Source organism: Strix aluco, chromosome 16, assembly GCF_031877795.1.
Source record: "Strix aluco isolate bStrAlu1 chromosome 16, bStrAlu1.hap1, whole genome shotgun sequence".
Lineage (NCBI taxonomy): Eukaryota > Metazoa > Chordata > Aves > Strigiformes > Strigidae > Strix > Strix aluco.
The window spans coordinates 16,695,715-16,719,658 of NC_133946.1; the positions used below are offsets into that span (position 1 = coordinate 16,695,715).

Below are 23,944 nucleotides of genomic sequence, written 5' to 3' on the forward strand. Positions count from 1 at the left end.
GCTGCGTTGGTCTAACATAGCTGTTGTGGTCTGCTGGGTGGGAGAGCAGGGTCGAGCTGTTCCCCCATGAGCCAGAAATATGGTGGTTGTGCTTCTCAAAAGCAATTATCCACATTTCCCCCCAGCCTGAGGCGATGGGTCACCCCCTTCTTAGCATGGTGAAGAATGTGTCCAGTCAGCACTGGGGGAAATCCTGGAATAGTCCAGAAGTGCCAAGCATGCAAACACAATACCGGCATTGGCAAACCAGCATGAATAGCTTTGGAGCACTGTAATGTGGGCTGCAAATTGCAAGGCTGACTCCTTACAAAGACCACAGATCCATCACTTTGAAATGTCAGGGCTTTGTCACCCAAAATAGGCTTTTGTCTTCTTTTTCCATGCGTGAGACGTGGAATTTTTTATTTTTTTCTTTGTGTCATACAGTATAATTGGAAAAGCGTCTGGGCAGTTCACACTGAGAAGCTCAGCTAGGAGGAAAGGCTCCTTCCTCACTGACCAAAGAGACTCAGGTGCAGTTGAGTTGTGGTCGAGGCAGGCAACCAGGAGGCACCTCTTGGGACTCCCAGTAGAGTTGTGGTGCTCTCCCCTCTCTGCCCACTGCATTGCTGCGTACGTAGGGTCTAAGAGAGCCACTACTGAGCAGTTACGTCTGAAGCCCAAAACGTAAATTTCTCTTTTTAGTGGTTTGAGTTGTGTCCTGGGCTGTCATATTTGCATTTTCAATGACTGGATTGTGAGAGTGGGCTCTCTTCCTCCAACTTACCTGCATGAATCAGGCATGTATGGATCTTGTGCAAAAACACGGTATGCGATGTTAGCAAGAGGGAGCTGTGATCCCCCTCAAGATCTCAGCTGTGGTGATTTTCTGAGTCTTGATTAGATGAGGTGTGGTCCATGTATGAGTTAGAAGTCTCAGAAAGGAAATAAAAACCCAGTCTCTATTTTTACACACAGGCTTGTACCCCCAGAATTATAGCATGTACTGAAGTGTAGTACATACTTAAGGTCATCTCTGGTTTTGAGGTTGAGGGCTGGGCTGTGCATGGCATGGTGCAGTAGGGAGGAATTCAGGGTGTTTCCAGTAGCATTTTTGTTCAGATAAGGATTGTGCTTTGCAGACTTGTGGAGTAACCTCCACTTCCTGTGCTCTATTTCATGTTGTGGAGCAGTCCTGGAGTATGCAAACTGGATTACCTTCAGATGAAACAAAGTTGTACTTATGATAACCAGAAGAGATAGTCTAGAGTGAAACCTGTCCTGTAACTTGATTCCCTAATCTGGATTCATCTGTGGTCTTGGTAATTACAGCTCATGAGTTTGGATCTTCGTGTTTACGAAAGACATCAACCCATAAGCAGTCTTGGAGAAATCAATTCAGTGTTAAAGTCATTGGCCCACGTGCTGTGTGGGAGCCCGGAGGAGACAGGTTGTCTGAGGGCCTTTCACGAGTGTGGTGGAAGATTAATAGGGTTGAAATATTGTGGGTTATAACATTGCTCCTAAGTTTGGCCCTAGCAGAGTGGGACATATTTTTTTATGTTGTTACTGGTGTTGCTGAGTTCTGACCAACAAATGTCAGAGCTCAGTTTCATTCTCATGGGTCTTCTGTGCTTCAGGGCAAACTGGAGGGCTTTTAACCTTCTCAAAACTGGAGTTCAGTATTTGTACTTTTTCTTGTAGCTAACACCTAAACTTATAGGAGACAGTACTCTTGTGCTGTTTCAGTGTAATCATTACTAACAAATATCACAGGAAGCATGGGATACTGAAAATTATCTTGGCAGCAAGTACATGAAGAGCAGGCTTTCATTTGTAAATTTAATCTCTAAATATGCTTTTTTTCTTTTAGATTTGGAATCTTTCTTGTATCAATTAATTTCAGGTAAGGAAGGGTGGGTTGATGAGGGTTTAGTTTTTTGATTTTGTTCTTATCTCACTATTCTTCTACTCTCCTGGGTTAGCTTCATCTGCACAAGTTGCTTCTGTGGAAGGAGAAGTACAAACCCAAGCACCTCCACCCTCCACTATTTTTTTTTTTTTTTTTGTAAGGTGTGAATGTAAATGCTTCTTCCCCCTTTACCAGGAGGCAGAGCATGAGCACTGCGTAACTCTCCGAGTGAGTGGCAGAGGGATGTGGTTGTGTCACTGTTAAGGGCAGGCTATCCAGCACTGAAGGGTAGTAGTTTTTTCTGAGCAAGTTTGCAATACCCTTCTCAGAAATGTCATGCAAGTCCTCTTTTCATATGCCAGCATCCCTTTCCAGTAAGTTGAAGGAAACCCAGCAGCTCTTGTTTCCAGGATGAGACATGTGAAGGAAAGTGTATTGCTGGGAAGATACTGCATAAGTGAAAGCCCCACATCTGAGCATAACGTTAGTGGAAGAAAGGATTTTTCTCTCCCCTGCCATGTTAATATAGGTTGCAGTTGATTGTGTCACATGTAAAGCCTGAAAAGTCTACTAAGTGTCTCATTAGCTTGATCAGAGTTGAATTTGACGAAGTTATTCATACCATGCTATTTTCTTATGCATCCTAACGTAGTGTCAGAGGCTGTGCCAGTGAAATTAGGCCCTCATTTTCTGGGACATATGAAAACCCAGAGCTATACCCCTAAGAACTTACATCTGGGGGCCCAGTCCTGATATTTCGCCCCCTGCCCCAACACTGTCGCATCACTGGTGCCTTTGCAAAGCCCTGTGTAATTAATTCAGCTGTAGGGCTGGAAAGTCTGCTTTCATGTATAGGTCTGTAGGAGACGGTGAAGGTGTTCTAAGGTGCGAGCAAAAATCCCCTACCAGCCCAAAAGAAAAAGTAGAAACCATAGTGTTAGACTTATGTTTTGGGGGAAGAGGACCAACAGCAAGTGTGCAATCACTGCTTCGCTGTCAGTGCTAATGCCTTAGCGTTTATACTGTGTTTTCTGCTTGGCATTCAACAGGGAAATGTTTGCCATGTGAACCATTTCTTCAAACCTTTCTACAGCCAGGAAGTTTTAAAGATCTAACCATGCCAGTGTTTGAGTCAGCTCCCAACGACACTTCTAAAACCTTTAGTGGACTCTGAAAGAGGGCAACAGCATGGTGGCTCATTATCCTACCCCAGGGCTTTCTTTTGCAGGGACACCCTCTGCAAGTGCTTCTCTCCATCTGCTCTTAGGCCATTGCCCTTTCTGGTTACACAGAAGCTGCAGTCAGACTTCCAAGATGTGGGGAAGGAGTTAGTGTCCCGTATCTCATGGGACCTGTGGGGTAAGGTCCTTTTGGTTGCAGTGAGGTGCATAGGTGTTAGTGGAACAGCTCCAGTTGACCTCAATCCCCAAATCATCTTTTTGTGCTGCAGCTCTCTGCTGATAAAGTCCCTACAGGTGTAAAATGTCACAGGGACCAGAAGCAGCTTGCAGCTGTCATCTGAAAAGGTTATGTTTTACCAGCAGCTTGAGTTTCCTTATTTTCATAATGTTGTGTGAACCTGTTTTAAATTTCACTGGGACAACCAGGAACACTTACTGATAACCTACCTCAGAGCATCCTGTAGCTGAATCTGCTTGAGCAGATTTACAATTAATGAAGTGGCAAGGCTTGTCACCAAACTTGAGGGGTAATGATGGAGCTACTCTTCAGCAGTCTATGTATTATGCAAGCAATATTGCAAGTAATAGGTTGCTGTGAAGAAACACTGTGATCCTTTTTTCTTTAATATGCTCTCTTTTTTCCCTTTTAAATAGTTGGGGGGGGGGGGGGGGGTGTTGTTTATGCTTCATTATGAAATGTGGCAGTTAGCAAGTAGAAAGTTGTTCCTGCTGGGCTGGAACAGGCTGGTGTAGTCTAAGTTGCTGCTTGTTGACTTACCCTTGCACAACTCCCAGGAAAATGTACTGCAGGCTTTGCTCCATCTGGCTAAATGCCCCATCCTCTGTGAGGCACAAACTGAATTAAGAAACAAAGCTATTTTCTACAGTCTGGCTGTTGCTACTCAGTCAGACACTGTTAGAAACCATTTTAAACACGGATCCCAAAGGTGTTTTCATGTCAAGTACAAATAGGTGCTAGAAAGTGATACCTTTGTAGCTAAAGATTGAAAGTGGTGATTTTTCCCATCTTTGGTGCTGCCTTTGGAATATGAACACAGCTTGTGTCCCAGGCAGACTTGCTTGGTAATAAATACTTCCACATATTATTCAGGTGCCTGAATTGGCAGCAGGATTCTTGGAGATCTTGGTTTACTCTTGAGAAAATGTAGAAAATCAGAGTGAATTTTTCCAGCGTATCTACCTACAAACAGCCCCAAGGTAGTTGTGCGATGGGGCTTCTTTAGCTTTGTGAATTGAACCTTCTTTGTTCTGTATCTCTGGGACTTGCTGGAAAGTAAATCTACTTTTCCTCAATCTGCATTATAAAAAGAAGCTCTTTTGTGTCTGTATTTCTGTTTTCTCTGGACCCCTCCACACACACAATCCCCAAACTGTAACTGCTGTGGATCAAAGGCTCCTCTCCCCTTTTGTGTTTTTGACAGCACCAGGGTTTAAGCCCCCTCAGAGTGATATGAGTGGCACTGAGCAGAGAGACCACAATGCAACCCTAACCTGCTGTCAGGGCTCCCATCCAGGCACTGGCATATAAAGACAGCCTCCCCTAAGCTTTGGGAATGGAAGAGCTGGGGAAACAACATGCTGTTTTAGCAGGTGTATGAGTTTAAACAAAATAAAGTGAAGCTGTCAGCCCTCTCCCCAGACACACTAGCGACTGGAGGTCAATACTGAGTCTGGACACTACCTCTAGGAGCCCAGAGGTATGTCTCTCAGCTGACCCAGTCTCCTTCTCCAGGCTGAGATGAATCTGTTGCAGTGGTAGGGTTTATTGGTTAGCTACCAAGGTGTATACTGTTGTGTCAACGGGCAAAGGTCCCACATGAAGGTATATCATAAAAATTAAATTCCCTCTCTCTGAAGGTCATGAAATATGAGCTGTCTACCATGGAGCTCCGGAGGAAATGATTAATGGGGACCTCGAAAATCTGAAAGCTGTACCACTGAGCCTGTCGGCTGTACGAGCTGAAAGGTCTGACATCCCTACAACTGCAAGCTAGTAGGAAGCGTGAGATAGCATTGCTGCCTTGGCCTTTCCTCTGACATCTTCCCCCTCCTTTGCAGCTCAATCCAATCTCAAGATGGATCCAAAATACAGATGCAAGCTGGCAAATTTCCGAGTGAACAGTGTTCTTCCCTGCATCCCTCTGTTGTATCTGCACCAGCTTTGTTAAATGAGATGTGCTTTGAGGAGCAGAAATGTTTAAATGCATTTAGTAGCCACTTAGCTTCTTTATTTCTTTTCCTCCTTTGTTCTCAGAAATAGGCAGTGAGTGGTTGGATCATGGTGTTGCTATGGTGAGTTTTAAGATACACCTTTGATCGTAGTTCATAGGTGCCAGCCAGCATATTAATTCCAAGCCATCCATATGCTTCCAGACCAAAATACCTCTCTCTTGCTGCTCTTCATTTTATTGAACACTTAGCCTGCTAGCTCACAGACTGCTGTGTCTTACTGTGCTGCTCTAAGAAATCACATAAGGGTTGATATTTCCTTTTGTCAACAGAGCAACACCTGGCAGAATTAAAGCTGAGTTTCTTTCCATTTGTGAGAGTAGTGGTCAGGTCACTGTGTCTTCCTCAGAGGTGACTTTGGCAGCTCTTTAAGATTGGGGCTAAACATTAGGAGATGGGAGTAGAAAGGCTCTGTGTGGAGAAACACGAGGTACCCCAAGATAGACTTAATGATTTCAATTGCATATACCCTTGTCTCTTGCTTTTTCAGTCTTCCTCATGCACTGTTCACTCATACTGAAGTGCATGTATTTGCACAAGTGATTTCCCTGAAATCAGGGGCCCTCTTAAGTGAACAAGTGTTTGCTGATGTGAGTAAACTGCATAGTCAAGCCCTGACATTTGTGTTGATCTATTCTGTAGTGGTGGGGAAGTGTTGCGCTGCTCAGTATCGACTCCCCTAGCCGATTCAGCACCAGAATTATTTGGAAGGAAGAATTTTCTTTTTGATTTTTCCTTTGGTAGCAGCTGCAAGAGAAGGCCTTACTGATAGATATTGCAGTGCATGCAGATTAGTGTCACGCTGTAGTGTACTCTTGATGTGGAAGTGTAAGGAGAGGAAGTGAAGGCTGACAGGAGGAATCAGAAAGTGTTCCTCGTAAGACGGTGGGAGTATGACTGACTGCACCCTGAGAGCCCCAGACCCAGGTGGGACTCGTTACCAAGAAACAGTGTTTCCAGATAAGCAAGCACTTCCTGGTACTTAAAAAAAGCAGTTGGTAACTCTTCAGCAGAAGTGAAGTAGCAAGTAAGTGAGGTTGCCTGGCTTAAGCTCAGCCTCTTGGGCGAATCATCTTAGTTTAAGGAGTAACTTTAGCTTAATACTGTATCAGTGTTGTCCTTAACGAACATGGAAAGGACCTTTTCTGCTCATGGACTTGAGGATTGTTACCAGAGGATTTTGCTGAGGTAGCTGGCTTCAGGTAATCTCATGTACATTTAGCTATTTAATGTGAACTTCTGGGTATGTGAAATGAGACACTGAGATTCCTCCCCTGAAAATCAGTAGCAGAACTACTACAGATGAAGGAGACAAGGTCAGATGGTTTTGTTCCCTACAAGCACAATTAAGTCTACAAAGTGATTCAGCTAGAATTATGTCTGGAGTGGCAGCTCGTCCCATCTGCCTTGTTTATGTTGGCCAAAGAGGAGCCCCTAACTCCAAAGCCTCACTAAACCACTCAGGTCTTCGCATTGAATTCAAAGCAAAAGTCCTGCTGAAGTCAGGGGGGCTTGGGCATCACCCAATTTTAGGCAAATATCTGGAAGTTATTAATGCGTTTTATAACTTGCCTTGGAGATGATGCAGGAATGACTGGATTCACTTATAGATGTGGGAGCAAGTGCTGTAATTCAGAAACACTGACAAAAATCAGCATTTTCCTTGTTGCTTTTTGGGGGAAGTCTGGCCTGCTGATTTAGCAACGCTGATCTGCAGGAAGGTTGACTGGGTGGTGCTTTTCTGGCCTTCAACTTCACTTATTCTGCGATGGCTAAATGCCTCCTACCTATGAAAATATTTTGCTGTCCTGTGTGGTTTTATACAAATATAACTGAAAAGCCAAGTGACAGGGAATGTGGTGCTCTGTATTTTCTGTGATTTATGCTCCAGTTTATCCATCGAGGCAGCCTACATACCCGAGAGAACAGACTGAATATCTGTGTGAGCAGAGATCAGATAGTGGTCTGCCATGGCTCGCTGGGCTGGAGTGCTTAATCAGCTATTAGAAGATGATACTAGGAAATATGATTTACAAAGAGACTCTGTTCAGAGAGTTTTGAGTCTTTTGTCAGTTCTAATAGAATATTCAAGAGGAAGTTTGCAATTTCAGTCTAATCCTTTTGGTTTTATTTTTCATTTTTGTGTGCTTGTTTTTCTGCCTGCTGCAACTGTTTGCTAGGGCTTGCTTATCTAGGCTTCTGTTATTATCCTGGTTGAATATTATTATTTACTTGTATGGTAATACCTAGAGCTTCTGATCTGGGATCAAAGCTCTATTGTGCTAGATATTACACAGACCTAGTTTATTAAAGACAAATATTCACTGTCCTAGGAATGTATGGGCTTACCTTATGATATCAAGAAGGGACAGAACAAGGTAACAGGAAGGTATTCACATGCAATATAAGTAACAGTCAATGCACACCAGCTGTCTTGTTTTGAAATGGCAAAGGTTTGTGCCTGCAAAAATGAAAATTATAATGGCTAGAAAATGTTTTCCCTAGCAAAACAGCAATTATCCAAGTTTTTTCATTTTTGTTGCCTCTGTGAAATATTTGCAGTGCTTTTTCAGCACAGAATGGTGTTTGCTACTGTTTGCAGGACTACAGCCAGCTTCACCAATCAGTGGGCACAAGAGGTTTCTTTAAACAGAAATTAGGAAATCCTAGGTAAGAAGTTTGCATGACAAACTTTAGTCAGATGTATACTCCTTTGAATTAAAACCTGGCCTGAGCCTCTAGTAAGTCCTTGCCTTGGTGCAGATCCTGCAAGCTTCTGCATCTTCTGACCACTTCTGCAAAGTGGCTGGCACGGTTCATGTTACTCCTACTTGTCATGTCAGCTACAATTGTGTTACAAAAGGCAGCATCACCCACCTTAAAGGGATTAAATCGTTATTGTTTTTGGATAAATTTGAGTATTTCTCATACATTGAACTGGATGGTAGTATTAGCTGGGCTGGGAACTGACTGGTTGATGTGCAACCCTACCAAGAAGGACTGTAGAGTCACTGTGGACATAACGAGCCGACATTGTGGACAAGGCAAACTGTATGCTGGGCTGCACTATGAGGAGCATTGCCAGCAGATTGAAGGAGATGAATATTTTCTTCTATCCTTTGTTGTCCTCCCACTTCAGGGGGGGAGTAGAGAAGCTGAGGGGGGCCCAAATCTTCTGACCACATTTGGTGTGCAAGAAAAGCAGTAGCAGTGAGTGTGAGAGCTTTTCAGAGTACCACAAAGTGAAAGCTGAATGTGTCCCAGCAAGCACGAAGTCTGGGAATTTCCCCTCCTGTGGGAATGGAGGCTTTAAATGTTATCTTCCTCATCTTAAATGCCTTCTCAGCAAGCCTGCCTGTACCATTGGGATTTGTCCACCCAAGTCTGGTGGTGTCCTTGGAAAAAATCAGCTTTTGCACTATCAGCCTCAATAGGAGGGTGCCTAAAGCTTGCGGGGTCAGGTTTATTTTGTTTGTTGTCTTGGTTTGGGTTTATTTTTTTTCCTTTTTTTTTGGAACAACAGTGTATTTCTCCTGCCAGCAAGGAGGCAAACATCTCTTCCACCTTGGAACTGTGCAGCCTGCACTTCTGTTTTTCTGCTGGCTCCCACACTTGGCTTTCTGTTGTTGCTGCTGCTGGTGAGCTTAATTTCAGAGATGTGCCAGGCTTAGCAGACAGATCCAAATTTAGGTCTCTCTGCCTTTAAACAGAACAGAAGGTCTACAGAAGGCATTTTTTAGGGTAGCTATTCAGAATAGCTAATAACAGAGGTTTATTGGCTGCGCATGAGCCTGCACAGCACCCCTGGACCCAGCCGTGCTGGGCACTTGGCTTTTCTTCTTTTATGCCTTCATTACTTGCCATGGTGATGGCCCTAGGTGACAGCGGTCCCAGGGAGAAGTTGGGAACAGAAGCCTCCAGCCAGGCTTGATGTGGGACTAGAGTACTTTCACTTCTCAAGGCACTGGGTCACCTCATCCCACCCAGGCCTCTTTTCTTGCTTAACTTATATACTGGTCTCCTGATGCATCTCCTCTCTTCTTCATATTCCTAGTGAAATGCTGGTGCAGTGAGTCTTATTCCAGCCTGTCAGGGAAAGATGTTTCCTGAGCAGAAGACGGCATAAAAGGGTGGAGCAGAGATAATTTCCCTAATGCAAACTGGATTAGTATATATCTTTGTAAGGACTGTAGCTGGCAGGGCTGTATTATGTAGCTGCTTTATTATTATGACTGCTTTAATTGCAGAATGGTAGGAGATAGGAGCTGGGGCATTTTAAGAATGAGAGCGCTATTTCTGGCTTGTTTGGATAGAGTTGAGAAGCAAGAGGTTAGGGGGGCTGAAAATGAACAGGCTGGTGAGAAACGTAATGTGGCATATAACTAATTGCAAGACAAATGTCATCTTGTATGTGTGTTAATTCTTTTATTTTAAAATTGGCTGGCAGTTAGCTACTTATTACTTGAATTCCTCTATGTCTTCAGGTTTAACATCTAAACTGTAAGGGGATTCACAGCTCTCCACAGTTGACTAGAAGCACATTTTAAAAGGTAGCCTGCAAGCTTGCAGTTACTTAACTTTGCCTATGTTCTTCAGTAACACAGTGATGGTAAATGTGTAACTCCAGGAGTCTACTTGTAGGTGTGTCTGGTTACTGTATTTTTTTCTTCTTAGATTTTTAAGTAGCTAATATTTGAGTAAGCAAAAGCTGAGCGAAGGTATTGTGTTACCATCGGTTGCTTTATTTAGTATTCAAGCCTCCTTCACCTTTTTCATTAAAGGGATTTGAGCCTGACAGCCTGCTGGGTTGCATAAAGGCTGTGCCAGGTGAGTAGCACCCTGTGCCACAGCTGCTAACTGCACACTGCACCCACCTTCCTTTCCTTCCAAAATACTCCTCTGGCTCTGGAAATATCTACATTTGAACCTGGTCCAGGTCTTGTGACAGTTCTTCATGTGGCTTCTTGAATGCAGAAGTTTAGCCAGAAAATAATGAAATAAGCTTTGAATCACATGCTGTGGATCTGTGGGAGGAAGATGGTAGTAGCTACTTGAATGATTTCCAACATTGCATGTAAGTCTTGGGTGGAATTAAACTGTTATAAAATGAGCTGCTGCCACAGGAACAATGTAATAATGATTTCAGGGTGCTGAAGTATGCTTAGTCAGGATTTGGGAGAATAGCCACCCAGACTGTTACCTCCTGTGCCTTCATTTCTTGTTTTTTGTATCAGGATGTTCCTGCTTAGGGCCTTAACATCAGTGAGTGGGACATGGGAAGGAGCTAAGGATGCTTTTAGGACACTCAGGCATTTCAGTGCAGTGATAAATGGCAGAAATTACTCCTGAACTGCCCTTTGTGAAGAATCTCACCCTTCTGTTTGATACCAGTTGCTCTGTGCTGCTTCTTCCTGTGCTGAAATGATTGCTGTTGAGGATACAGTTGTTAAAAGGAGCTGGGAGCGTGGTTGGTTTGTCTTTATCAGCAACTGCTGTGCTTGAGGGGGGAATTGGGATAGGTTAGGTAAAGGAACAGAGTCCCAGAGTCCTCCCGCTAAACTTCAGGCTCTTCAGTGAGGTGTGAAGAGTACAGGGCTGTTGTGCTGGTCTCCAAGCATCTCTTGAGGGTAGTTCTTTGCAGGGATACCTGGAATAAAAGTGCATAAATCTGGAGCGAAATGTGTCATCTTTATGCCATTAGTTCCATTCCCATCCTAATTCATCAGGAACCAGAGAACCATCTTTTTTTCAGTTTTAGGGTCAAATAGCTACTTTGCTGGTGTTTCTATCCTCAGTTCATTAAAATTAGAACTATTCTGTAAGACCCCAGCCATTTATTAAGCTAACAAACCAGTCCTGATTTTAATTTCTGTGGCTGGAATTTAATTTTGCACAAGCCCTGGTGCACAGGAAGCTTATAGACACTTCTGTGATTGCCTTCCAGCGGGCTCGCTGGTACTTATGCCACGATACTGTTATTACTAGCAGGGACACACTAATGCCTTCCTGCTTAAACCTGTCTAGGAATCTATTAATGGGGTGGCCTACTTCCAAATTGCAAAGAGGAGCAAAAGCTCATCAGACAGCATAATTGGTGATAATTTCAGCAAATGCTTTCTGTGTAAGGAGACTGATGTTTTAAGTGTCTCAGCAAATTGGTAATAATGATCAGCAATTCTCTACCATTCTTCACAAAGGAACAAGTCTTTGAAAGAAGCAATTAAGTGCAGCCACCTTTTGGACTGAGCTAATGCAGACTTTTGCAGTTGTTGTATAAGTTAACTATTAGACCTACAAGTCATGTTTAATGAGCTTTCTGCTTCCAGACCAGCAAGGAGCCTGCAATGAAGCTGGGGAAATGTTACCAGCACTTAGAGCAAGTGCCTACTGCAGCTTTCAAATTACACTGGACAAAGCTGTGATTTCCTCATAGTGGAAATGGGATAAACCAGGAGATGAGGAATAGTTCTGCAACAGCTGCTGTTCCTGTTGTGCTGTTTGCTCATCTTACAGGTAGTGACTGCAGAATGAACATCATCCAGTTCCCTAATCCAACATATGGAAAGATTTCAGCTTGAATGTCTGGGTACATCCTGACTCTGTATTCATAGATGTGAGGAAGAGACCAAAATTGAAGGTAAAAATGAATGCAGTGTTATGCTGAAGCTGCAGTGTAGGGCTCCTTTTACTTTGCTACAGGAGACATTATTAGCATGGTCTGTCTGTTGCAGTAGCCCCTGAGCAGCTTCACCTGCCCAGCTGCAAGACGGTCAAGTTTAAAGCCCTGATTGAGTAGGGAAACCCAGGGAGCAGCTTCCAGATCTGACAAAACTCAGTTTCCTGATTCAGTCTCCCCCTGAGCCCATGTAAACTTCTTGCACCTACAGTGTCCTTTACAGGGCGATCCTACTTGTGTGAAGAACAGAGATGCTGTTAGCTTCACTTAGTAGACTCGAGGTCCTGCCTTGGAAAGGACAGCAAGCAATCAGTTGTTATCCACGCTGATGCCAGTTATCCTTTTACAGGCCTCTGTTTTGTCCCCTTAAGTCACGTGTGTTCCAGACTAATGAGTCACGGACTATTCAGTCATTCCTTATAGAGAGCAGTACCTTTGATCATTCTTGCTCTCTCCATGAGCATATTCCAGCTCTAATTTATTTTGTCTGAGGTGAGAGGACCAGAACTTCATGTAGTAATCAATGTATGAATAGCCGTGGATTTATGTTATCTTCCCTACTGCAGCGTGGGCTCCTAATGAAAGTTCACTGATGACCTACTTTTGCTGGGAACTGAATGCTTACTCCTATCCTGTGTTTCCTAACTTTTAAACAATTGTTTTTCTACACAAGGACTTCCCTTCTTCTCCTGCAGCTTCTAGCTTTCAAGAGTCTTAGATAAAGGCCTTTGTCACAACTCTTCCTGAAACCCACATTATGTGAAATAAATCACTTTTACCCACATGGCTGCTGACATGCAACTCCAAGAGGCTGGAAAGGCAGGGCTCCCCCTTACAGCAGCCGTGTTGACTCTGCAACGAGTTTGTATTTATGTGGGTATCTGTTGTCCTTTATTATAGGCTTCACAAAGTTGCCAGATACAAACATTAGTCATCTAGGCCTGTCGTTCCCCAGATCCTCACAAAATCTTTTCTAAAGGCTTCATATTTTTCATTTTCCAGTAATCCAGCTATCTCAACTATGAGCATTCTTAAAATTCTCAAGTGAACATCATCTAGTCCTGATTTGTTATGATTCCTTTTTCCTGTTTTTACCAGAAGTCGTCCTGTGGTCATTGAAATTTCAGGTAGATCCTGAAAAGGCTCCACTGTGAGAACCTCCCCAGTTTCTGTTTGTGTTTCTCTTGCAATTGGATCTATGTAGGTTTTAATGAGTATGGTTTTTGTTAGTTATTTAAAACAGCTTTTAGATTAATTCCTTCTATAAAGAGTATCAAGAGACTTGCTATGTTTCCTTCCCTTATTTGTCACATTTTACTTTAACATCATTTCAATTCTCTTTAAAAGGAGAAAAACCCCAGACAGACATCTCACACTTGGGATGTTTTTTGTTGCTCTGGTAAGGCAAAAGGATCTTCAAATTTGGAAAATTACATTCATGTCTCTTTACACTGACAGATCAGTGGAAAGCAGTTGCTGCTGTAAACGAGAATTACACCCCATAGTTTTCTTCTGGCAAGGCAAAGAATACTTTAATACAGATATGAAAGACTTAAAATGTTCATAAATGTCACTTCACCGCTCTAAATTGAAGCGGTCACATTTAAAGAAAAACTAAGTGCTGCTGTTTCCACACTTACTTCTCTCCTGTGTTTACCCAGTTCCATCTGATAGGACCATCTACCTTTTGATTATGATGGGACTGAACTTTGTGCAGGCAGGCTCACAGTTCACCTTGTTACTGTGAGGACAGTTTATGGCTTTTCACATTGATTTCACTGTGCCATTATAATCTTAGCAGCTTGTTTTCATCCCCTGGAGGTATGCAGAAATGCAAATGCTAACCTAGTGCTCTCAATTTCTAGAAGAAGCTGAAGCCAGTGAGTTTTGTATGGAAGTAAATTTCTTTTCATCTCATCCTGGGATACTCTTAAATAACTAAGACAGACTGTTAGTGATATTCGGAGGAGCGCGAGGTCTGTTTCCCTTTCAAATCTGGAGATTATTTAAAACAAATAATTGAAAGCCCTAACCGCCTGTGTACGTCTGTAAGCTGAGGTGCCTGTGGGATCTGTCTTCTCCATATCTAAAGGAGGAGACATTGGTGTATTGCACTGATGCATGAGTGGCAGAGTCGTTACTCATACGCAAAGAAATGAAACTGTCTATTATACATCCATCCTATCTATGTAGAGAGATGCCACATAGCACCAATACTTGGGGTCTACGTTCATATCACACTCAGCTGATGTGAGGGCCAGCTGCCCCTCCACTGATCTCCCCTTACACTGCCATTTGCTCTTGTCTCTTTTTCTGAACTGGCACCCATGCACATAAAAACAGGTCCTACAAAATCACCTATTTATTTTGGGATCATTAAACTCCCTGAATAAGCTCACTCTGCCTCTCAACGAAGATGCAAGAGCTTGGAGCTGCCTTCCCTCCCAGTGAGGAGCAGACATTACCTCTCTTGGGAGCAGCTCGCTGTCGAAGCCGTGCCGTTGTGTGATGAAGCCTGCATCCAGGGGTAAAGCCTGTGTCCAGGGTTCGCAGTCCCACCTTGGGATGCTTTGGATGGGGGCTCCAGTGGATGGCCAAAAGCCAGGGAGGGTGCACCAGACCCACTTTTACTATCTTTGCAGTCAGTTGGATAGGAGGGAGGATTGCTGCTATGAGGCAGTTCAGACCAGGGACTGGCAGGTTTTTCTGAGCCATCATCTGCAGGAGACGATTGCTAATTCATAAAGAAGGGACTAAGGTGAGTATATTCCCAGACTAAAGCCAGCTTTCATAAGTGTGTTCCTGAACCTCACTGTATGAAACCTTCCACCACAGGCATTTTACTCACCAGCCTTCAACATCACCCTAGCTGTTTTAACATATGATATTTAGAGGCTAACATCCAGCCCAGCCTCTTTTTCACAAAAGTTCTGTAATTGCTGGAAATCATTGTGCATATCGTTTGGAATTGCAGTTTAGATGGTTCTGAAATGAGCCCTTGAAAATGCTGTTAAGTGAGGATATAGGTGGGAATGAGACACTTCTGACCCTTTGAACTCCTCTAGGCTGGTTAAAAATAGTGATTCATGTCTTCTCTTACACAGTCCAGTCATCTTCTCAAGAGTTTTACTGAACTGTATCTTCTGGACGTTGATAGATGAGCTCTGGACAATCTTGCTACTGCAGTTGTAAAAGGTACTACTCCCTGCTCCTGTTTCTTTCCTGGGTGTACTGGACCCATAACAGAAACAGCAGAAAGAAACATACATTAGTAGCTGCAGTAAAAAATCAGTATCTCACACTAAAAATGCTTCTTAAGCTGCTTCAAGGAAATTCTTCAAAGCCAGGGCACAGTTAGCACCTGTATTTAAGACAGGGCACAGCTCCTGTGTTAATGTTACATTCTCAGATACACCTTTGTAAAACTTGATTGATTTTTCTTAAGATAGCACTTTTTTTTTGTTTGTTTTGACAAGGGCTGGAGAAGAGCCAAAGTGATATCTGCTGGGGCTCTCCTTCCCTTGGGTGTTCAGGGGCACGGGATATGGAAGCTTCTCTTACAATCCAGAGTACAATTCCAGCTGATGAAGAGACCAAGAACCAACCTCACGCTCTTCTCTCAGATAGGTGTCTTGCTAAGTTGTTGCTTTCCTTTTCCTGTCATGTTAGGCCTTGGCTAGCTGATACTTTCCTTTAGGCCACGATTTTGGAATCTAGGGGATTGCCCAGAAATGCAACCAGTGCTGAAATATCTTGAATATCTTGCATCTCCTATTTGAAAAACAGGAAGGAAATAAAAGAAGAATTTTTCTATTTTAAAATCTCCTTTTTTGTTGTTGTTTTCTTTTAGTTAGTCTCGTGAGTTTTATGGTTTGACTCACGAGTATATAGTGCTGTGTCTTGGCAGTTCTGTGAGTGTGCAGAACTCTTGTCAATCACAGGGAGTCATGGTGAAGGACAAATACAGCCTCATAATTAGTCTTTCTGTACAAGGAAAATGCCTTAGTGGCTGGAAATACATAGTTTCTAAGCTTCTGTGATGCTCCCCCTCTTGTCTTAGGACATCTCCAGCAGGAACACAGAAAAACACTGTTAGCCAACCCGCTACCTGTTCTGGGCAGATTGCTCTTGCTTAGTGCTGTGCTACAGCGTAACAGGATGTTGTTTCTTTTCTCATTGCTACCTGGTCTGCTTGCAGAAAATGATGGCATCTATTTCAAAAGCACTGTTTACACATGTATCCTTTGTCCTCAGCATGCTTCAAGGTAGGAGAAGCTTCTGTGTAGGAGAAATCTCTACAGGAAACAGGAGCTGTGTTTCAGCACAGAAGCTCCAAATAATCTTGGTCATCTGGAATAGGATGCTTGTGGGTTTTTGATTTTTTTTTTTTTTTTAAATAGAGGCTTCATCCTGCAAGCTCTTGCTGCTTCACAAAGCAGAGTCACAGCCAAGGATCTTGACGAAGAGGTGTCAAACCTAGGCTTGCTGTGAAGGGGTGTGGAGTTTCCTGACACAGAGCAGCCCTCCTGCAGACTTCGCACGTGCCCAGCACCCCAGGGTGTGGGGCTCCATTTCTTGGCTTGGTCTTGACAAACATTTTCTCTCCTGTGGATCTTACCCAGATCCTATCCCTTTGAAGGAGAGGTCAGTAGCACCACCTATAATCTGTGCTGCTTATTGATTCTGGGGGTGGAGAGTGGTTTCAGGGCTTGATATTAAGAATTCATTGCAGTGTAATGAACTAGGCATCATCTCACCTCTTAAATCAGAGAGCCCAGGAAAAATTATCTCACTGCTGTCTCATTAGGACAGCGTTGGCAGATGAGCTGGACACTCTGTGGCCTCTGCAGACTGTGACAGCAGCACAAATCATGACCTAGAGGACAGTAATTGTAGCCAAATTATATTCCCTTATTGCTTCTATCAGCAATGTTTTTCATGTCACAGACATGGCTTTTGTCTGACACCCATACTTTCCTTCTATTCTACTGATAATCCTCCAGTCGCATCTTTTCTTTATACATCTGTTGTATTATTTTTCTTGCTGAAAACCCCTTTCACATGCCAGCAAGGAGTTTTGCTCTCAGAATATGTATTTTTTAAAAAAAAAACTTCATGCAAAGACCAACTTTGCTTTTGTAACAGATGTCTATCTCTTTGTCAGTCCACATATGAAACAGGTAATGACTTAGGATCTTGCCAGTAAGCCCCATTCCTCTGCCATGAATAGTGAGATGATGTGTTGCAAATTAACTCTTTGTCTTACATTACCAAATCCCAGAAGAGGAATCTCCAAATGTATTTGTTGAGTATGTAAAACACTGTTAATGGAGCTCTCTCTCACCCTCTCTTCACAGAGACATCCATGTTGGGTTGTGGGCTTAGGTTTTATTTCTGAATTAAATTCAGTAACCAGGAATAGGAGAGGATAGGAATTAAGAGCTGGGAAAAGATTTTTCTGGCTGTGATTTGAGAAGGGATAATGGAGCAGGTACTTTGGGCCAGATACAACAAACTCTTTAGGTTCTTAATTCTTAGTGAAATAAATGGGAAAGCCATTAAAATACAGACCCATTCTAATGAAATCAATGGTAAGATAAGGAATGTAAATAGCTTGTTGAACATGGTTCCTGCTGTGGTTTATGAGGAAAACAGATGAGAAGGTTCTCCCATCAAAACATGTCCTTATTTATGGTAACAAAAATGAAGATGTGAAAACGAGCTAAGCAAATCAGAAGTGAAAAATTAGTTTCTCTTCTCTTTTGAACAAAAGCAAGCAGGATAGAAAGTGTCCTTTGGTACTAGAAATCTCTATGCTAAGTTTCAGCCAGGGAAGAATGTTATTTGCACCAGGTAAAAACATGTTCCAAATTCCAGAAAATGAGTCCTTAGTATGGAAATGGTGATCCAGTCCTAAGTACAGTTTTATAAATAACACGTTAATAAAAAAACCAAAACTAAATCTCTTTAAAGCAGTCCCAGTGGTCTGCACCAGAGGAACTATAACTGGCAGAAGCAGAGATGCTAAATCTTTAATCACTTTCACAAAGGGTAGGAGACTTCCATAGATGTGCAGGTCTCTGAGATTGTGCCACTTCTAGAAAATATTAATTTAAATTTGACACCAAAGCCTTTTTGCTCTTCCTAAATAGTTGTAAACTAGGAGAATACTAAAAGGTCTGCTTTTTGTGTAAATAGCTTGTCTCAGAATTTATGCTGATGTGATCTTAGTTGAGAGAAACATCTTTCTGTGTACATTGAAATACAGTGTGAGTTATCAGAGAGAAGATGAATTTCAGCCAAAGATAAATATAAACAGTGAATTTTGAGCTTTAGCAGAAGATATTTCTGGTTGCAGCCTAATAGTCAGCTGTCTCTTGGTGGTTGCAGCATTACTTTGGCTTCTGCCGAAGGGGCGAAGATGACGTGCTTTAAATTTTTTTGCCAATTTTAGAGTCCTGCTACTTTGAGCATCTCTGCATTTGTTGAGCCGTGCACGCATATATTCCTGCTCCTTTTGAGGGCACTCTTCATGCAGATGTCTTGCACTGAGACTATCCATCAGTCTTTGCGGAATGAGAGCATAAATCATTTACAAATTAAGAGGCTGAGACACTATACACTGCTAAAGATGTGGTATTGTATAAAGTTCTGTTAATTGACTCGGCCACTGCAAAAGCAGTTACTCAAATGCATTTATTTTGCCCACTGTTCCTGGATTTAATGGACAAAACCTGTCATGAAATAAGTGCCAGTAGTCAGCAAATCAGGTTTTTCATTGTCAGTTCTGCTCGTCTGGAATGTAAGCCACCTCTTGGAATCCGTGTAGATAGATCAGGTCCTTGGATGATTGAATTCAGCCTAATTCCTCTGGAATGAGAAATTCAGTGGGAGCCGTAAGCTTAAGACAGACCAAATTGCAGTTGAAAATTATTTGACATTTCTCTCTGTAGGCTTCTATAAGGTGCTTAAAACTGCTCAACTGGTGTTGATGGAGGGCAATTCTGGAGGAGCCAGGCATTTTGAGCCACTCCAAATGATGTGAGCTGAAGGTCTGGCTCATTAAAGCTGATAGTCACAGGTCCTGAGGATGCATACTCATAGCTGCCTTGAAAACAAACAGATGCTGTGGGACAAAATAACTTTTTGAGCATGGATCTGTACTAGTATCTCTCTTCATGTCCTCTTCTCTATATGTGTGTGTATATACAAATACATATGTATATATATTTATGTGTTTATAAATGAGAAAAGGGAAGAGACAATGTACTTCAATTAGCTTATTTCATATTTGCATGTCTGAAAGAGTTGTGTCTCAGAGGGGGCAGGAGGAGAGGTTAGAGCTGGGAGCACTGCCTTGGAGCTAGGAGAATGTGCAGTTGGTTATTAGATGCAAACAATTTCAGGCTAGTGAAAATTGTCAAATATAATTTTAATACCTCTGGGAAGATCACTGGTTTGACATTCCTCTCATTATGTGCCTTGGGAATGGACTCTGAGGTTGCTGGTGTGTCCTCTTATTAGTTTGCCTTTCTACTGCAGCAAAGTTGATGGGCTTATGGCATTAGACTTTTTTTGCAGGAAATGCTGAATGAACATCTAGAAAAAAGCAATCCCGTAATACTGCTGGTTCATTGCTGTTAGTAAGTGGAGAGTTGGTCCTGATGCAGGACCGAAATAAAGTTGCCTTCAGTTCAGCATGATTCATGTGAAACAAATATTCTGCTATTCTGAGTGAATGACTCCTTCCTTTCCCACTTCATCCCAACCAAGTTGAAAAGCCACATCATCAGCTGGAAAGAAAATGCTTGCAGTCATGAAGCAATCAGGGCACAAAAAGGGGTCTATTTAATCATTTTCATGTGTTGCTAATGGGAAAATACAGAAAGCAAGTTGTCTGCAGTAGCAAGCATTTTTAAGACTTCCACAAGCCAAGGTTTTTTAATGCTTGTGTGAGTATGACTGCACAGTAATTGGTGTCATAACTTTTACTGGTGACTATCCTGCAGAAAATTACAGTCTGTACCTGAGAGATGCAGTCAGAGTTCTTGCCACAGGGAGTTCCACGTCATAGACCGGACCTGATATAACACAGGCAGCAGAAGGTTAACAGGACAGAAAGCAGAAAATATATTCAGGAGACTTGGGGGCTGACAGTAGGGAAGGAACAATCACATCTTGCATCCAAATATATCTGAAGAGCCATGTCAGACTGCTGAAGATAACTGGTTCATAAAATCAGTTATTCACCCAGAGAGCTCCATAGCCAGAGACTATCCTTGTAACGGTGGTTGTGATGGAAATGTAGAAATCCTGGGCTGAAACTTACATTTGAAGTACGTTGGGAGTTTTGAATGTACTACAACTATTTTAGAACGTAATATGTACCACATACTGCTGCTGACTTCTGGTGTTGCAGATTTCCTTCTTGTCTCTGTCAGTTCACAGACTAATTTTCCCAGCTGTGTGGCAGCAAAACAACTCCTAGTCACCAGGTCAATTGATACTGGGTTTTTGTTAGCAAATAAAGTTGCTTGCACTGGTGCCAGCAGAGGTTTTCTTGGTCATTTGAAACACAAAGGCAATCTAATGTTTCTCTGTTTGGTACATCTCTTTAGGCCTGACTTAAGGTACCAAAGGGTTTATGACCTGGGATCTCATTTATCTGACAAAGTACCTATGCAGTACCTACTTACAAAATTAGTCTTCGTGGTCAGCCAGCTTGTGTTCTGGACTGAGCTTCTTGATTAGGTGCCTGTCTGTTCTGCTGCCCCAGAAAAGTGGTTTGAAAGCCAGAGAAGTCCAAGGAAGCTTTTCTTGGCTGGTCTTGCCCAAACTGGCATTGCTGTGTGTTAGTCACAGCCCTTGGATATATATCGCCATTTAATTTTTAGGGCTCTTTCTGCTTTACAGCAATCATAACTGCTTGCAAGGGGAAGAAAAAACCCAACCACATTATGAAGAAGTAGATTAACTTTCTTTTCAGCAGCCCTTCTCCTCTCAATACCTTCCGTCATTGCCAGGAACCACTGTCTCAGGCAGTACATTGAAAACAAAAGCCTAAACTTTTCCTCATTACTGTTCTGGGTGAGCCGTTGTGTATAAACCAGCAGTACCTTTTGCAGTGATTTTTCATGCTGACAGCATGCAGATACTGTTTGTTTAGCTTAGTCATTCTATGTGAGGCAAGGCTGGGGGAATGTCAGCTTATTTTCTGAAATGCCAGCCTTTTCAGCTGAGAGCTGTCACTTTGCTATATGTTCAGAGCTGTTGGTGCATTTGGGGAATGCCACCTAGTTTGGGGTATTTTAAAATAAATACCTACCTAACAGCTGTGTATGAAAAATTGCTATTTTGCATTATTTTTGCATATTTTGGTCTCATTAATTTTAAAGGCCAGCTTTTATAATGTATGTGAAAGGTAAAATTCACGTTCACCAAAGTCTGATAAAATGACGGTAAAAAGCCTGTGCTTCACTGTAAGAGGTGTTTCCCTCTGATCAGTCATGGTGTCTTTTGAAACCGGAAAAGTTCCCCTCATGAAGAAGTGGTGGGTTCTGATTTGCTTGCCTCAGAAATAGTGTAGTGCAGAGTGTGGTTTTGGTTTTGCAGTTTCCTCTCTGTGTAGTTCCAAACTGACAAGATGCTTGTTTATAAAACTGAAAGCTTGAATATCTGGCTGTTATCAAAATGCCAGTGCTATAATTGGGAGCATATGCTAAGAGAGTTGAAAAATGTAAGAAGGCCTTTTACATGATTAAGTCCATTTTTTTACAAAGGTGTGACAGATTCCAATAAAGGTTTTTCGCCAGCATTGAAGTGTTGCTGCAGTGATTAGAACCAAAAGGCATCCTCTTTCAGCTTTTCACATGCTTGCTCACACGAATAATTTCTGAATTGGAGAAAACATGGTGAAGTAAGTGTTTGATCATTTGGGGGTTTTTGAAGTGACCAAATGATGCCTTTCCCCATTTTTGTGTTTAGAAATTTGAGTAATACAGAAGACTTGTCTGTTAAAGCTTACATGGCCTCCAGCAAGGACTGGAACTGTCTGTAGAAAGTTGTTCTAGAGATGAGTTTTAAATGAGAGCTACATCCCCAGTAGTGCAGCAACATTCTTGCTCTTTACATAGTGGTAATGCTGTTCCAGATGGCAGAGGTTTGAATCCTGCATGGTCTGAACGGGAACACGCACATAGCAGAGTCCAAACACAGCTGTGCTTGTTTTAGCCCTCACACATTCAAATGCCCCTGGATGTGCTGTGATGTGTATGTGAGAGCTGTCAAATAGACACACTCATTGGCTTATGCTTTGTAATCAGATGTGTGTGGGAAGCTTACAGTGACAGGCCCCTCTTTTGCAAACATTTGCACACTTGAGTAATTTCACTGGTGTGAATAGGTCTGTTAGGCAGGAAAGCACTCCAGGCTTTTTTTTAACTTGGGGGAGTTTTAGTTTGCAAAAGAGACTGAGGGGACTCCCTCCTTTGTCTTGGACACAGTCTGAATAGGATTCTTTTCTGTCACTTAATATTATTCCTGCAGGAGCGAAGTGAAAAAAAGAGAATATATGCAGAGACCTGTATACATAAATAATGTGATAGATTCAGATATAGGTGTAGATGGAACTAAGAGGAATGATGATAAAAATGGAGTTACTCATCGGTGTGAAGCCAGGAATGAAGAAAAGATTTGGAAATTAGGCCAGGTTTAATAAAATCATTTCTGTATGCCCTCTTGAAATGCTGTACCTTTGGTAGAACCCCCCTAAGGGGTCTAGCTGTCACATAGCATTTCATGTAGGCAAGATAGATGATGGTATCTCCAGGTACTGGGTTTCTGTAGGGGTTCTGCCCTTGCTTATCTTCCTCTCTTTACTTGTTTGTTCTCATATTATGGTTAATTACACCAGAAAAGATCAAAGGGTGGTTTTTTTTCAAATCTTGTTATCTGTCCCCAAAGCTGCTGCTAGCCCATTTAAGGTTTTATTTCTTTCCCTTTCACTGAGTGACTGCAAATGGAGAACTTCTTCCTAAGTGGTCCCTTTGAAAAATGCTAATGTGATTCGTGCCCCTTCCCATGCTCCAGCTGTGAGAAGCTCGATGCTTTCCTGGAATGACCCTCCAGGCAGCATGCCCATGAGAGTCCACTTTATACATTGTGATGGAAAGCAATGGGGAAAAAGTAACGAGAGTGGGATTTACCGTGGTATATCAGGCATCTGTGAGATTGAGTTTACAGCTGCAGGTTGGAGTGTATTATGCCTTCAGCTTGATTGATCTATTGATTTTATAAACTTCATACCCATGAAGAGAGACACATGACAGCACTCAGGACTGCAGTACTCCATTTGGTTGCAGACAGATTGCCATCCTCAAAGCAGAGACATGTGCTTTTTCGCTGCCTTGCCTTGCCTGTGTACTTCATCTTTGAACTGGAGGGATCACAGGGGAGGTGGAAGGGCAGACTGTGAGTAAAGTACTAGGAACCAGCTTCTGCTCCACTGAGATTATTAGGGGGTTTGACACCGAGCTCAGAGTGAATAGCATCAGGTCCTAGACTGTGTTCTTGGAGACTTAGTTCTGGTTGCATCCTCCCCTGTATGTTACTCCGTTGCCAGTTCTCAATGCACGACCAGCCTTCAGTGTGCCAAGGCCAGGCTCCCGGTTGATAGCTGGAAAGGCTCAGCGTAGAAAGTATTTCCCTTGTCCAACCTGTGTGTGTGTGTCTGAGCTGTTTGTGGCTTGTTTTGGATCTGCTGCCATGTGAGCCAGGTTCAGCTGTCATTGATTTTTCCTTCCTTCACTTGTGAACTGGCTGCACCAGCAGTTAACTCCCGAGTCCCTTCAGTGGTGGGGTGGAAGGCTGGAATGAAAACACACAGCTTGGCCAAATTTTGGTACTTTTCCAGAGGAGCGGTGCTAAGCTAGATTTGTAAATTCCTGC

At 42.6% G+C, this 23,944-nt stretch overlaps 1 protein-coding gene across 3 annotated transcripts in view; it reads left to right on the forward strand.

The window, feature by feature from the left end:
* OSBPL5 (oxysterol binding protein like 5) overlaps nt 1-23,944 on the forward strand; it is a 142,108-nt gene that overhangs the window by 19,988 nt on the left and 98,176 nt on the right. The gene's annotated exons all lie outside the window — the stretch shown is intronic.